The sequence below is a fragment of the Canis aureus genome, chromosome 27, assembly GCF_053574225.1.
Source record: "Canis aureus isolate CA01 chromosome 27, VMU_Caureus_v.1.0, whole genome shotgun sequence".
In the NCBI taxonomy this organism is placed as follows: domain Eukaryota; kingdom Metazoa; phylum Chordata; class Mammalia; order Carnivora; family Canidae; genus Canis; species Canis aureus.
This window is the reverse complement of record NC_135637.1, coordinates 23,547,662-23,563,565: the sequence shown is the minus strand read 5'-3', so window position 1 is coordinate 23,563,565 and position 15,904 is coordinate 23,547,662. Positions and strand designations below refer to the sequence as shown.

General features: G+C 44.8%; 1 protein-coding gene across 8 annotated transcripts in view; it reads right to left on the bottom strand.

Annotated features, from left to right (window-relative positions):
- The window catches only part of SEZ6L (seizure related 6 homolog like), a 188,992-nt gene that overhangs the window by 72,545 nt on the left and 100,543 nt on the right, over positions 1–15,904 (bottom strand). The gene's annotated exons all lie outside the window — the stretch shown is intronic.

Genomic DNA, 15,904 nt, shown 5'->3' with positions numbered 1-15,904 from the left:
GTGCATTAGATGCTTAGAAAGAGAGAAGCTTTGCATGCTAACAGGGCAGAGACAATAGGCCTCTAACCCAGTCTGTGTGGCAGGACCACCATGCACAGTTGGGCAGGCTGTTCATTGCACAAGCATGTCCCACAAAGGCTGGGGGGGGGGGGGTTGTAACAAGCCCACACTCTTTTCTCCAAGCTGTGTGCCCTGGCTCAGGGCTATATTGTCCTAGGGTTGGGACAGGGGGCACTTTTTTTTTTTATTACTAAATAATTAAAAATTGACCTTGTGGGTGACATAGAAAGATTTGAAGATTCAGAATCATGAAATAGGTTCAGGGCAGAGGGATTCAGGAAGAGCATGGAGGCCAGGCTGAGGGGAGCACAAAGGAGGAATACGAGGGGGAGCAGGTGGAGGGTGATTAGAGAGAAAGCTGGTGCGGTAGAGAGGTCGCAGGGCCAAGCCTTGGTGGGCACTGTATACCCTGCTAACTGTGATTTATTTTTGTCTTGAATGTAAACCCACCTAGTAATTTTATTTCATTATTATTTTTTAAGATTCTATTTATTTATTCATGAGAGACACACAGAGAGAGGCAGAGACATAGGCAGAGGGAGAAGCAGGCTCCCTTCAGGGAGCCCGATGTGGGACTTGATCCCAGGACCCCGGGATTATGACCTGAGCCGAAGGCAGATGCTCAACCACTGAGCCACCCAGGTGCCCCTCACCTCGTAATTTTAAACAAGGGCTGGCCCCAGGAGCTGTTTGGCAGACTCATGTCTGAAATCAATTGCATTCACTTGACTTCTGTCAATTTCAAGCTGGCAAGTGGCTTTGACCTCCTCGAGCCTCAGTTTCCCTAGCTGTCAAATGGGGCTATGGCTCCCCGTTGCGCAGGATCGTCATTGCTCAGTAGGTGTGTGTAAAGTATGCCTGCAGACGGGTACCTCCGGGTGCCTCACGTACGGTGAGCGCCCAGCACATGCCAGCTGCTGTCTCTGTCTTTGCGGCTGTCATTGCATTCGCACCCTTCAGTGGGAAACTGGAGCGGTCCGAGCATCCCCGATGATGATCTCCAGATAGAGAGGAATTACATCCTGGGATAGAAGCCCTGGGACTGATAGCTGTCCTTGTCGATTTTCTGCAGACAGACACTCACTCAGCCACAGTCTCCGGGCTCTTCAGTCCTGTCATTTAAATTTATTTCCGCCGCCGTTGGAAAGGCTCATTTACTTTCACGGAGTCGGCGGCAGTGGCTTAATCTATATAGACTGCAACAGTTTGCAACTGGCATCGACAAATGTTCCTGTTGTGTCACATTGATTACCAGCCAGCGTGCGTTCCAGGCTCGGGGTTGTGCCAGGGCAGGAAGGGGCCTGGGGAGGACGGGGCATGTGTACATGTCCCGAAGGCAGATCAAGGTCATTCAGGGGCCAAGCAGGTTTCCTGGCCCAAGGTGGGAAGCATCAAGGCTTCAGAGTTAGACTCGGATTCGAATCCTGCCTTCGACATTCTCCAGCTACATGAGCCTGGGCAAATCCATTGAGCTTCTTCTGTGTAACAGAGGTACCCCGTCGACCTCACAGGATCAGATCAGATGTGGGTCTGCTTGATAGCTGTGCTTTTTGTGTTCACTGTCGCTTTTATTAAATGATTGATGCCGACCATCTCTGTAGACTGTGCAGTGCGAAAAAAGTGAAGGAGCAGAAAGAGAAGGGGACACCTGGCTCCCGACGCCTGCGGTGGTTCGATGTGCAGAGCTTGGATCACCAGGGGTTGGGGGACCCAGATGGTGCTCCTGCCTTGGCCACTACCCTCTAGCATAACTGTGTGGGTTTCATCTTCTCTCCATCTTCTCTGTCTGTGTCAAATGGGCAGCCACACTGGGTCACACTAGTCAGGTCTTGCAGCTCAGACTCTTGGTCTGCAGAGTGATCAGGTAATTGGCAATTATTCTTCGAGCCTTTTGTTAATCTGGCTAGAGAGGGCAGAGTGAGTGCTTCGATCCTGACGCTGGCTTGGGAGTTTTGTTGGGTCCCCTGGCTATATTAGTTTCTGCCAGTTCTTTGGCAAAAATGTCCCCTTGATCACGAGTGAGGGAGGTAAGGGAGGAGGAGTGAGGACAAATGGAAGAAAGCACGTCAGTGTGCCTCTGGCCATAATAATAGCAGTATTTATGACATTTCATTTGGGATTGCTTTGTTGAGTGCTGCATATATGCCGGGCATGTGTTAAATGCTTTTTACCCACGACCTCATTTTATTTTTTTCTTGGCTTTTTAAGGGAAAAATTATTCCTATTTTACAGATGAGTAAAGTGAGGCTATGAGATGCTAAGTTAACCTTCCAAGGTCACACAGCAGAGCTGGGTTTCCAACCTCGGTTTTCCTGATGCCAAAGACCATGCTGGCAGCCCTGTTAAGACTGGGGGTATTGTTATCACTGAGCCTCTCCTCCTCAGCTTGAAGCAGTGTCCTCCTCCAAAGACTACCCTTCAACCCTCAGTTTTTTGCTTCGCTGCTGGGTGGGCTATTGTGTTCTTCAAATTCACCCACACGATGCCCTTCACCCCTCCATGAGTTCCTTGTTAAAATATGCATTTATAAGTCTCCCCTGCCAGACCCAAGACATCTAGATCTCCAGGGGTGGAGCTTGAAAGTGGAGCCAAAAGCCCCTCTGGTGACTCTTATCCTCAGAGTTATCAGAAAAGCTCAGTCTGGGGGCACCTAGGTGGCTCAGTGGTTGAGCATCTGCCTTCGGCTTGGGTCATGATTCTTGGGTCCCGGGATTGAGTCCTGAATCAGGCTGCTCACAGGGAGCCTGCTTCTCCCTCTACCTGTGTCTCTGCCTCTCTCTCTACATCTCTCATGAATAAATAAATAAAACTTAAAAAAAGAAAAAAAAGCTCGGTCTGGCAGGACCCCAGGTGTAGGTTAGGGCCACAGGTGATGACTCTTTCCAAGGCCTGTGATCTCCTCTGGCCATCCCATCACATCTAGGTCCAAACAAGCCCACGGGAGAAGGAGGGTCCATAATCAGCTTCCTCCCACAGACTCTGCCCTCAGCTCTGGGGTCCCCATGGTAAAACTGATGCTAACCATGGCAGCAATTAGGCCTTTTAGGAAGTAAATCTGGCTGGGCTGAGTCAGCTCCTTCTCACCGAAAACCTAACTGCTAAGGGGATTTGGTATCCACTAGGTAAATTTCTCTCCCCGGCCCAAGGCGGCCTCCTCCTCCGGGCTCCCACGGTGGGATCTGGATGGTTGGCTCCAAACTCAAGGCCATGTTCAACACAGATGAGTGTCCGGCTGTGGTCTGCAATGTATGCAGCCTGAAGGTCTCCTTCTCAGGCAGGATGTTCCAGGGGAGCGGAACGCAAAACCAGGTCCCAGCAGGACCTAGTCAAAGTTGGATCCCAGGGCCTTCGAGATCCACAGACTTACTCACTCTCTCCACCAGGCTGGTGTTTCCCGGGGCCCCAGTGACCACTAGATTAAACTAACTGTTCTTTCTCAGACCGCTTACAAATTTCACTCATCCCAGTCACATCTGGCTGATTCTTCCTCTATCGTGTGCATTCAATGTCCCAATCCAGTGCTGCCCTTCAATTAACGGGCGACGGCTTTGGGCGCCGACTTTCTCTGTTGGTTGATACTCAGGATGAGAGAGTCAACTCTCTAGGGTTCGGTCCCTGCACTCTAGGAAGACAGACACACCTGATAACCGAATACGGATATTGAACAGAAGCGACAGAGCTTTCAGCAAATACAGAAGAGGCTGATCTCCCCATCTCCAGATGGAGTGAAGCACACTGAAGACCCCTGAGCATTTGTTCTGCCATCAAAGAAGAGGAGGGAGGGAGGCCTGGTGACTCAGTGGTTGAGCGTCTGCCTTTGGCTCAGGTCATGATCCCAGGGTCCTGGGATCGAGTCCCACATCCATCTCCCAGTAGGGAGCTTGCTTCTCCCTCTGCCTGTGTCTCTGCTTCTCCTTCTGTGTCTCTCATGAATAAATAAATAAGATCTTAAGAAAAAAAAGATAGGGAGGGAGCACCTCTCTCTTTCTCCCTCTCTAACTTTGATGAGAGAGACGGCGAGATTAGAATGAGAAGTATCCCCATTAAAGTCGAAAATGCACAATGCGCTCTGGAGCTGAGGGTTTGTGTCACAGATGCCCGGCAGCAGCAGAGTGGCGACAGCCTCTCACAGCGCGCGGCACAGGCACAGAGTGATGGGGCGGGAAGCGCAGGAAACCACAGCTGGGGAATGCGTCTGCTATAATATTCAGTGAAAAGAGCAAGATGTAAAATTCTATGGTGTGTATGAAAACGACTGGAACAACCAACTAAAACAAATTGTAAGGCAGGGCTGGTTTTTTTGTTTGTTTGTTTGGTTTTATTTTAAACTATACCAGACTTCACTTTTTAAAAAAATTTTTTAAATTAAATAAAAAAATTAAGTATAACTGACATACATTCTTCTCTTTGTTTCAGGTGTATCACATCTTTTTTTTTTTTGTATCACATCTTAATAATTCTATGCCTTCCTCAGTGCTCAGTGTGATAAATGTAGTCACTGTAATTTGTTACTATATATATTTATTTTACATATATACTATATACATACTATGTACTATATGCTATATATACATGCCAATATATATGTATGTGTGTATATATATAAATATATATATTTTTTAAACAGAGAGAGTGCAGGGGGAAGGGGCAGAGGCAGAGGGAGAGAGAGAACCTTCAGCAGCTTCCACACCCAGCTTGAGGCCCAACGTAGGACTTGATCCCTCGACCCTGAGATCATGACCTGAGCCAAAATCAAGAGTCAGACTTCACCATCCAGGCTCCGTTACAATATGACTGTAGGAATGGCACAAATTGGTGGCTCTGGTTACCTCTCTAGGTGGCATGGGTTTTCTTCCTTCTACTTTTTGGTATTTTCCAAAATGTGTCTAATAAATATTTAGTACTATTGTAAGTGAAAGAAAAATTTATGAAAAGAGCTGGGTTTAACGCTGTCCTTAGCACCTAGTGGTGGAGAGGCCGAGGGGAAGCAGACACACATTTGCTATCACAGAAGTACTCCATTCACTGAGTCATGGAGCTCTTTTGGGTCTCCAGGCAGGGATGATGATAATTCTTCCCTCATTGGACTGCTTACAGTGAGGACTTTGAGGAAGCAGGGCTGGCTGGTGCATCAGTTGATGTATTTTTGGTAAAGAGTACTATAAAAACGTTGGTAACTAGTCTAATCATCATTAATAATATCTGATTCAGTTGGTTTCTTGCACCTTCACATTCCTCAAGAAGAAATTGCCCAACAGGGACAAAATCAATAATTAAATATCACATCTTAAAGATTCAAAGGCTCCTAGAATTCATGGTTATAAACTGATCAGACTGGGGACTTGAGGTACAGAGGGGAAATAGGTTGCTAAGGGTCACCTGGTGTGTTATAAGCAGTAAGAAGACAAGGCTAATTGGGGCTTGAAAAAAAAACCACACCAGAGCACATCAAACACAATAAAAAAAACAAAACCAGGAACATCTGGACTGCCCCAAAGAATGTTGGTTATCCTATGCCATCTGTGTCTTTCTTTGTTGGGGGAAGAAGGGGTTGCCCTGTGAATGGTAGGATATTAAACAGCATCCCTGGCTTCTATTCACTTGGTACCAGTAGCAACCGCCACCCCCGCCCCTACTTGTGACAATCAAAAATGATTCCAGACATTGTCAAATGTCCCACCAGTGAGGGCAAAATTGCCTCTGATCAAGGACCACTGGCACTGCCCACAGAACTGAGAGGACCTTCCCTCTCATTCCTGGAACTCATTGGCTTTGTTTGACTCGTATTGTTGACTTTTAGGGTAGAGAAGATCTTAGCCTAATTCTCCTCTTCCAACTTAAGTTGAATTGAGTGAGGGCTGGGTTTCCTTCTCCTACTCACATTGATCATTCATTCATACATTCAGTGAGCACCTCGTATGTGCCTACACTGGGCCAGGCAACAGGCGCTGTCACCGAAAGGTCCACCTGGGGAACAAACATTTGGAACCGCTGAACACAACTCATTCCTTACAGCCGGGGAGGACCCAGCTCTCGTGGGTTACTCAGTCCTGCAGGAACAAGGATGCTCTGGTAGATTCATGGTGCTGATCTCACCTGGACTTCGAGCAGATTTTCTGGGGCAGAGAGGGCAGAGGTGGGTGGTGGGTGGGCTTGGGGGTAGTGGGGTTTCGTCTACTGCCTTAACGGCAGCCCTGTAACTGCGTGCCAGCATGCACAATACTGATACTCAGATGGTGATTTACACTCCAAAAACCGTATTGCCAGTTGTCATCTCATTCCCCCATGTAAACCATTCCGTCAGATTGGTATTTTCTTTTTCCCATTTTATAGATTAAAAATCAAAAATCAAAAAAAAATAAAAATAAAAAATCAAGGTTCTGAGAGAGGAAGTGACTTGTCTCAGATTGAGGAGCAAACTGGGGTAGTAAGATATTTTCTGACATTGCTTCCTGGGCTCATTCCTCTTTCCCACACCCTAGAATATTTTTTCCCTCTAAATTAATTTTAAAATTAATTTAAAGAATAGGGGTGTCTGGGTGGCTCAGTCAGTCACGCATCTGCCTTTGGCTCAGGTCATGATCTCAAGGTCCTGGGATTGAGTCTTGCATTAGTGGGGAGCCTGATTTTCCTTCTCCCTTTGCTGCTCCCTCTGCTTGTGCTCTCTCACTCTCTTTCAAATAAATGATCAAAATCTTTAAAAGAAAAAAAAATCTTTAAAATAAGTGCCAGAATACTTGAAAGGTATGAAATCAAAAGTGTAAGCACTGCCCCTCCCTCACCCAGTCTGCCAATCCCGCCTTCTAAAGGGAATCAGTGTTAGTAGCATTTTGATTAATCTCCCAGTAAAATGTACTGATGTAAAAATAATAAGATTTTTTTTTTTAACCTTAAAAGGTGTGGGGCAGGCTGGGTGGCTAAGCGGTTTAGCACCGCCTTTCAGTCCAGGACCTTATCCTGGAGACCCGGGATCGAGTCCCACATTGCGATCCCTGCATGGAGTCTGCTTCTCCCTCTGCCTGTGTCTCTGCCTCTCTCTCTCTCTCTCTCTCTCTCTGTGTGTGTCTCTCATGAATAAATAAATAAAATCTTTTTAAAAAATATCTTTAAAAAAGGTGTGTTAGCACAGAGGGGTGTGGGGCTGAAATCAGAATTGCTTGTGTTCCAGACTCAGCCCGCTGCTCACTGCCCATGAGATCCTGGGCAGTCACTTCTCTGGACCTCACCATTCTCGTCTACAAGGTGGGATCACACCAGTCTTACCTCTTAGTGGCGTTAGAGAGTAAAATGAAATCACGGGTATAAAGCACAGGACTCAGAGAGCAGCCTGACAGCCCTCATGAGCTCTGCTGTCACTTTCTATCTGAACATTCTCAGAGTTATTACATTGTGTATATTGCTCTGTCACTTACTGAGAAATGCATTTTGAAATATTTCAGTCACTCAAAGAGAGTTAAAGACTAAGGCAACAAATATCCATGTGTATACATCGTTAGCTTAAGAATCAGAATTCAACCTGTATGGCAAGGCCCCGGTTTGCCTTCCTACCATATGCTCCTTCTTCTTCGCCACCCCCTGGGAGTAACTACTGTCCTGAACGTGGCCTTCAGCATGATCATTATTATTATCACATTACTACTATTTGCTGTGTGCATCTATTTATCACACATCAACTTCTCTGAACACTGTGTGGCATGTTTTAAAGCTTAAATAAATCCTTCAGGGACACCTGGGAGGCTCAGTGGTTGGGTGTCTGCCTTCGGCTCAGGTCCTGAGTTTCACATCGGGCTCCCCGCAGGGAGCCTGCTTCTCCCTCTGTCTATGTCTCTGGCTCTCTCTCTCTGTGTCTCTCATGAATAAATAAACAAAATCTTAAAAAAATTCTTCAACACCCTGCTCTTTTTTCCCCTTTTTTCTTGCTCAGCCCTTGTTTTTTTTTTTTTTTTTTAAGATTTTATTTATTTATTCATGAGAGACACACAGAGAGAGGCAGAGACACAGGCAGAAGGAGAAGCAGGTTCCCTGTGGGGAGCCTGATGTGGGACTCAATTCTGGGGGATCATGACCAGAGCCCAAGGCAGATGTTCAACCACTGAGCCACCCAGGTGCCCCTTGTTCAACACTTTGTGAGGAGCATCCACATTGATAAGTGCAGTTTTGATTGACTTATTTTCACCACTGCATAATATTCCATTGCATTAGCATCCCACCACCAATCTTTCACTTAAAATCCATCATGATTATCTTTTCATGTCACTACCTACATGGTCTTTTCCTTTTTAAAAAAAATGGCTACATTAAAATATAAACATGTATTATTATTATTATTATTATTATTTTTAATTTATTTTTTATTGGTGTTCAATTTACTAACATACAGAATAATCCCCAGGGCCCGTCACCCATTCACTCCCACCCCCCGCCCTCCTCCCCTTCTACCACCCCTAGTTCGTTTCCCAGAGTTAGCAGTCTTTACGTTCTGTCTCCCTTTCTGATATTTCCCACACATTTCTTCTCCCTTCCCTTATATTCCCTTTCACTATTATTTATATTCCCCAAATGAATGAGAACATATAATGTTTGTCCTTCTCCGACTGACTTACTTCACTCAGCATAATACCCTCCAGTTCCATCCACGTTGAAGCAAATGGTGGGTATTTGTCATTTCTAATAGCTGAGTAATATTCCATTGTATACATAAGCCACATCTTCTTTTTTTTTAATTTTTTATTTATTTATGATAGTCACAGAGAGAGAGAGAGAGAGAGAGAGAGAGAGAGGCAGAGACATAGGCAGAGGGAGAAGCAGGCTCCATACACTGGGAGCCCGACGTGGGATTCGATCCCAGGTCTCCAGGATCGCGCCCTGGGCCAAAAGCAGGCACCAAACCGCTGCGCCACCCAGGGATCCCAAGCCACATCTTCTTTATCCATTCATCTTTCGTTGGACACCGAGGCTCCTTCCACAGTTTGGCTATCGTGGCCATTGCTGCTATAAACATCGGGGTGCAGGTGTCCCGGCGTTTCATTGCATCTGTATCTTTGGGGTAAATCCCCAGCAGTGCAATTGCTGGGTCGTAGGGCAGGTCTATTTTTAACTCTTTGAGGAACCTCCACACAGTTTTCCAGAGTGGCTGCACCAGTTCACATTCCCACCAACAGTGTAAGAGGGTTCCCTTTTCTCCGCATCCTCTCCAACATTTGTGGTTTCCTGCCTTGTTAATTTTCCCCATTCTCACTGGTGTGAGGTGGTATCTCATTGTGGTTTTGATTTGTATTTCCCTGATGGCAAGTGATGCAGAGCATTTTCTCATGTGCGTGTTGGCCATGTCTATGTCTTCCTCTGTGAGATTTCTCTTCATGTTTTTTGCCCATTTCATGATTGGATTGTTTGTTTCTTTGGTGTTGAGTTTAAGAAGTTCTTTATAGATCTTGGAAACTAGCCCTTTATCTGATATGTCATTTGCAAATATCTTCTCCCATTCTGTAGGTTGTCTTTGAGTTTTGTTGACTGTATCCTCTGCTGTGCAAAAGCTTCTTATCTTGATGAAGTCACAATAGTTCATTTTTGCTTTTGTTTCTTTTGCCTTCGTGGATGTATCTTCAAAGAAGTTACTGTGGCCGAGTTCAAAAAGGGTGTTGCCTGTCCAATTTTCCCAGCACCATTTATTGAAGAGACTGTCTTTCTTCCAATGGATAGTCTTTCCTCCTTTATCGAATATTAGTTGACCATAAAGTTCAGGGTCCACTTCTGGGTTCTCTATTCTGTTCCACTGATCTATGTGTCTGTTTTTGTGCCAGTACCACACTGTCTTGATGACCACAGCTTTGTAGTACAACCTGAAATCTGGCATTGTGATGCCCCCAGATATGGTTTTCTTTTTTAAAATTCCCCTGGCTATTCGGGGTCTTTTCTGATTCCACACAAATCTTAAAATAATTTGTTCTAACTCTCTGAAGAAAGTCCATGGTATTTTGATAGGGATTGCATTAAACGTGTATATTGCCCTGGGTAACATTGACATTTTCACAATATTAATTCTGCCAATCCATGAGCATGGAATATTTTTCCATCTCTTTGTGTCTTCCTCAATTTATTTCAGAAGTGTTCTATAGTTTTGAGGGTATAGATCCTTTACATCTTTGGTTAGGTTTATTTCTAGGTATCTTATGCTTTTGGGTGCAATTGTAAATGGGATTGACTCCTTAATTTCTCTTTCTTCAGTCTCATTGTTAGTGTATAGAAATGCCACTGATTTCTGGGCATTGATTTTGTATCCTGCCATGCTACCGAATTGCTGTATGAGTTCTAGCAATCTTGGGGTGGAGACTTTTGGGTTTTCTATGTAGAGTATCATGTCATCGGCGAAGAGGGAGAGTTTGACTTCTTCTTTGCCAATTTGAATGCCTTTAATGTCTTTTTGTTGTCTGATTGCTGAGGCTAGGACTTCCAATACTATGTTGAATAGCAGTGGTGAGAGTGGACATCCCTGTCTTGTTCCTGATCTTAGGGGAAAGGCTCCCAGTGCTTCCCCATTGAGAATGATATTTGCTGTGGGCTTTTCATAGATGGCTTTTAAGATGTCGAGGAATGTTCCCTCTATCCCTACACTCTGAAGAGTTTTGATCAGAAATGGATGCTGTATTTTGTCAAATGCTTTCTCGGCATCTAATGAGAGGATCATATGGTTCTTGGTTTTTCTCTTGCTGATATGATGAATCACATTGATTGTTTTACGGGTGTTGAACCAGCCTTGTGTCCCAGGGATAAATCCTACTTGGTCATGGTGAATAATTTTCTTAATGTATTGTTGGATCCTATTGGCCAGTATCTTTTTTTTTTTTTTTTTTTTTTATTGGTGTTCAATTTACTAACATACAGAATAACACCCAGTGCCCGTCACCCATTCACTCCCACCCCCCGCCCTCCTCCCCTTCTACCACCCCTAGTTCGTTTCCCAGAGTTAGCAGTCTTTATGTTCTGTCTCCCTTTCTGATATTTCCCACACATTTCTTCTCCCTTCCCTTATTTTCCCTTTCACTATTATTTATATTCCCCAAATGAATGAGAACATATAATGTTTGTCCTTCTCCGACTGACTTACTTCACTCAGCATAATGGAATATTACTCAGCTATTGGCCAGTATCTTGTTGAGAATTTTTGCATCCATGTTCATCAGGGATATTGGTCTGTAATTCTCCTTTTTGGTGGGGTCTTTGTCTGGTTTTGGAATTAAGGTGATGCTGGCCTCATAGAACGAATTTGGAAGTACTCCATCTCTTTCTATCTTTCCAAACAGCTTTCGTAGAATAGGTATGGTTTCTTCTTTAAACGTTTGATAAAATTCCCCTGGGAAGCCATCATTATTATTTTTTAAGCCCCAACATGTGGCTTAAATTCCCTACCCTGAGTCAAGAGTTGTGTGCTCCACTGACTGAGCCAGCCAGGTGCCCCTCAACGTATATGTTATTGAGCCAGGCTCCTATAAATTAATATTTAGGTTGTTGCCTTTCTCCTCCCAAATAACACTGCAATAAATATAATACTGCAACAAATGCATCTCTTTGGTGAACATGTCCACCTAATTCTTTAAGAGAGTGTCCTAGAAGTTGCATTGATCATCCAGATGGTTTATGTATTGAAATTTATTTATTTATTTTTTTACATTAAAAAATTTAAATTCAATTTGCTAGCATATGTATTTAAATTTTTAAAAAGATTTTTTTAATTTATCTATTCATGAGAGAGAGAGAGAGAGAGGCAGAGACACAGGCAGAGGGAGAAGCAGGCTCCATGCAGGGAGCCCGATGTGGGACTCGATCCTGGGTCTCCAGGATCATGCCCTGCACTGAAGGCAGCGCTAAACTGCTGAGCCACCCGGGGCCGCCCTGTATTTAAAATTTTGATTGACACTGAAAAAGTACCTTCCAGAAGAACCTGAACCTATGTAGCCTGCTGCCAACTCCACCCAAGAGTGCTGTTGCTCTCCAGCCTTGTCAAGATCTCACTGATATTTCGGTGACCTTCAGCTAGAAGGCCTGAGCTGGAATGTGGGGCCTCTGGACCCAGGCACGGTGTCCTTCTAAAGTGTCCCCTGCCCCGGTGGTTTGAGGTACTCTCTGGCCTTCTCCAGTTGCTCCTAAAGCTGTGCCCAAAGTCTGCCTGGACCTTTCTTTTCCCTCTCACCACATCTTTACTCAAGAGCATCCAGCAAGCCCACTTTAGGATGCTTCACTGGTCCACCTTACAACAGCCGGAGTTTAGGGAACAGATCAAGCCAGTGATTGGTGGCCAATGAAGGCTAGGAAGAATGTGTGGTCGCAGAGGGTTCAGAGCAAAAAGGGAATCCATCTGAACTGCAACAGATTTGTAGGTCAATGGGCTGCATGGTCGGAGGGCCACCTATGGTCGTGACACCCACTGCAATGGTACAAAGCGTTCATAATACAAAGTAGCGTTGGAGGTAACAAAAGTCTGGAGATGAGGTACCTGTCCATCTACTGGTGGCAGGTTACATGATCGCAGAAGCCCGCACTGGGATACACACAGGGTTCAAAGGAATGAGATGAAGTCATTGGCGAATAACATGGAGAATAATCTGGCGAGAATGTTCAAAATTACAAATACATCTCTCCTTTGACTCCACAAGCCCGCTTTGGGGAATTTATTCCGCAGAGGGATGTTTGCCCACATTCAAAATGATGTCGTGCAGGGTTAAGCAATGCTGTGCTGTTTGTAGTAGCAAAAGACTCGAAGGCTTATTTTACTCGGCATAATACCCTCCAGGTCCATCCACGCCAATCGGAAAAAGACAAATGTTATATGGTCTCTTTCATTTGGGGAATATAAAAACTAGTGAAAGGAAATAAAGGGAATGGAGAAAATGAGTGGAAATATCAGTGAGGGTGACAAAACATGAGAAACACCTAACTCTGGGAAATGAACAAGGGGTAATGGGAGGGGAGGTGGGCGGGAGGTTGGGGTGACTGGGTGATGGGCACTGAGGGGGGAACTTGGCGGGATGAGCACTGGGTGTTATGCTATATGTTGGCAAACTGAACTCCAATTAAAAAAAAAAAAGACTCGAAGGCAAATCAAATATCCACCAGCAGGGGTTAAATTCATCAGGGAACATCCAGACAGAGTGCTATGCAGGGGTAAGAAAAGAGTGCGGAAGCTCTCTGTGGTCCGAAGAGGAGAGGTGGCCAGTTTCTGTTGTATTAAAAAGCAATGTGTGTAGAGTTTGCTGCCTGTTGTGTAAAAACGGTGAGAGAAAATAAGGCTTTATGCGTCTGCCTTTCCTACTGTGTGCGTAAAGAAACTTTGAGAGGAGGCCCAGGAATCAAATTATGCTGGTTATAGGGGACGTGGGGTGTTGGAAATAGGATGAGGTCTAAGGGTGGGAAGGAGAATTTTCATTATATATCTTTTCACAGATCCATACCTATGCATATATGTGTGTAGGTACATATACATATATAGGTGTATGCATGTGTGTCTACACAAATAAAATATTACCTGTTCAAAAACCATGTAACTGAAAAATAACAAAAAGAATGGCAGAGCTGTGTGCCAACACAATTCAGTATCAAGTGGGAAAAAAATCTAGGGAGAATAGCGGATACAGTCGGTCTCGTGTGAGTGGGAGGGATGGATTTGAACAAGGTAATGGGACTGCCTTTTCAGAGCAGGACTGGGGCTTGGGACTGCAGGGACAATCACATTTTATTGCACGTCATTTTACACAGTGTGATTAATTTGCAAAGTGTATGCTATTTTTATTGCAATAATAATTAGCAATAATAGTTAATAATAATGATGAACTCCCTGACGTTTGTCACACCAGGTTCAGAGGAGGCAGAGAATAAGCTCCGGCTTTTCTCAGGGTTTCTAACTGCTCTTGAACTTCCACAGGAGTCTCTCCAGACTTCTTTACTTGTCTACTGCTGCCTGGGAACCCCAAGTCAAAGTCACTTGGGGAGGACAGAGTATAGATGTCCAGCTGTGGTCTGCAGCCCAGATTCACCAGTAATTAAGCTGATCCCATTTGGCTCTTTGTGTCTATTTGCCAGTTGGTTAAAATCAGAGGAGAAAATTGAGGAGGTGAGTGACCATGCCTCCTCCCCTCCTCCTCCTGCTGACTAATTAAAGTCCAGAGTCTCAGGAGAACTGTTTTTTCCTTTTTTAAAGGTTTTATTTATTTATTTGACACAGAGAAAGAGAGAGAGAGCACAAGTAAGGGGAGCAGCAGAGGGAGAGGGAGAAGCAGATTTTCCGCTGAGCAGGGAGCCTGATGCGGGGCTCGATCCCACGATTCAGGATCATGACCCGAGCTGAGGTCAGACCCTTAACTGACTGAGCCACTAGGAGCCTCTCAGGAGAACCTTCTAATGGGTCTCACTGTCTTGTTTATTTTACTCAGGTTAAGCACAGGTAAGCTGGACCTAGCACATTTGCCCCTCTAGGGTGTACTGCTTTTGCAGTTAGATCAGATGGTCCCTGGTGGTTCTCCACCTTTGATAAAACAGATTGGAATCATCCTATATAGGTAGGCCATCAGCCACAGCAGATTTCCTGTCACATCTCCAAAACTCAGTCCTCAATCAGGATTTGTACTAGATGAGCCCTTGGAAAGGAGCAAATTACCAGATTTTTAAAAAACATGTTGTTTATTTATTTATTTGAGACAGAGAGAGAGAGGGAGAGAGAGAGAGTGAGCAAGCAGAGGGAGTGACAGAGGGAGAGGGGGAGGCAGAGAATCACAAGCAGACTCTGTGCTGAGCGAGGCGTCCGACTTGGGGCTTGATCTCAGGACCCTGAGATCATGACCTGAGCAGAAACCAAGAATCAGACTCTTAACTGACTGAGCAACCCAGGCACCCCCTAAATGATCAGATTTTGTGTTTTAAGTTGTTAGAAAATCATTTGGGGTGGATGGGTAGTACTTTTAAGGCATAAAAATCAGATCATGAAATCTCCAAAATCCATCAATAGCTTCCCACCATGCTGAGAATAATATTAAAACTCCCTTCAATGAGCTACAAAGCCTTTTGGATTCTGGCCTTGGAACCCTTTCTCCAAAATCACCTGTTACCATTCCTTCCCCTCAAACTATAGTATGACCACACATACTTTTTTTTTTTTTTCCTATTCCTTAACCTTCCAAATTCATCCTGTTTCTCAGGGCCTTTGCATGTGCTGTTCCCACTGCCTCAAATTTTCTTGTGTGTTATCTTTGTTTGGCTGGCTGCCTCTGGTCATTCAGGTCTCAGATCATCTTCTTCAAGACACCTCCGTCTCATCACTCTCTGTCTCACTTTCCTCAGAGTGCTTACCACAAACAGAACTACTGATGATGTGTTTCCTTATTCCTTGTCTGTCTCCACGAAATGGTCCACACTTAGGCAGCAGTAACAAAGTTGGGACAGGTAAAGCATCCTTTTTTTTTTTTTTTGGCAAAGCATCCTTAATCTTTGGTTTCCTATAGTGCCCATTTGGCAGCCAATGAATATTGAGAGGAGGGACAAGAGAAAGGATGCCTTGGGTGCATTTAGCAAGTGCTTAGGAGCTAATGAAATTTCCTTCAAATCCAGAAATTCCAGAATTCTGGAGGTGGCTTGTATGGGTGGTGGGGAGCAAGGTGCAGACATTACTATCAGAAGACCAAGTGCTCAGGCTCTATCCTGGTGAAGGCTACTATGGTCCAGTCCTCAGCCTTCTTATGGATCAGCTGTCTTTAGCTCCTTCCTTGTTACCCAATTTTCTCCTCAAGATGAACATGGAAAGATGTCTATTCTGTCCTCCTTCCATCTGGATGTGAGTTAACTGGCAGAGAAATGGGTG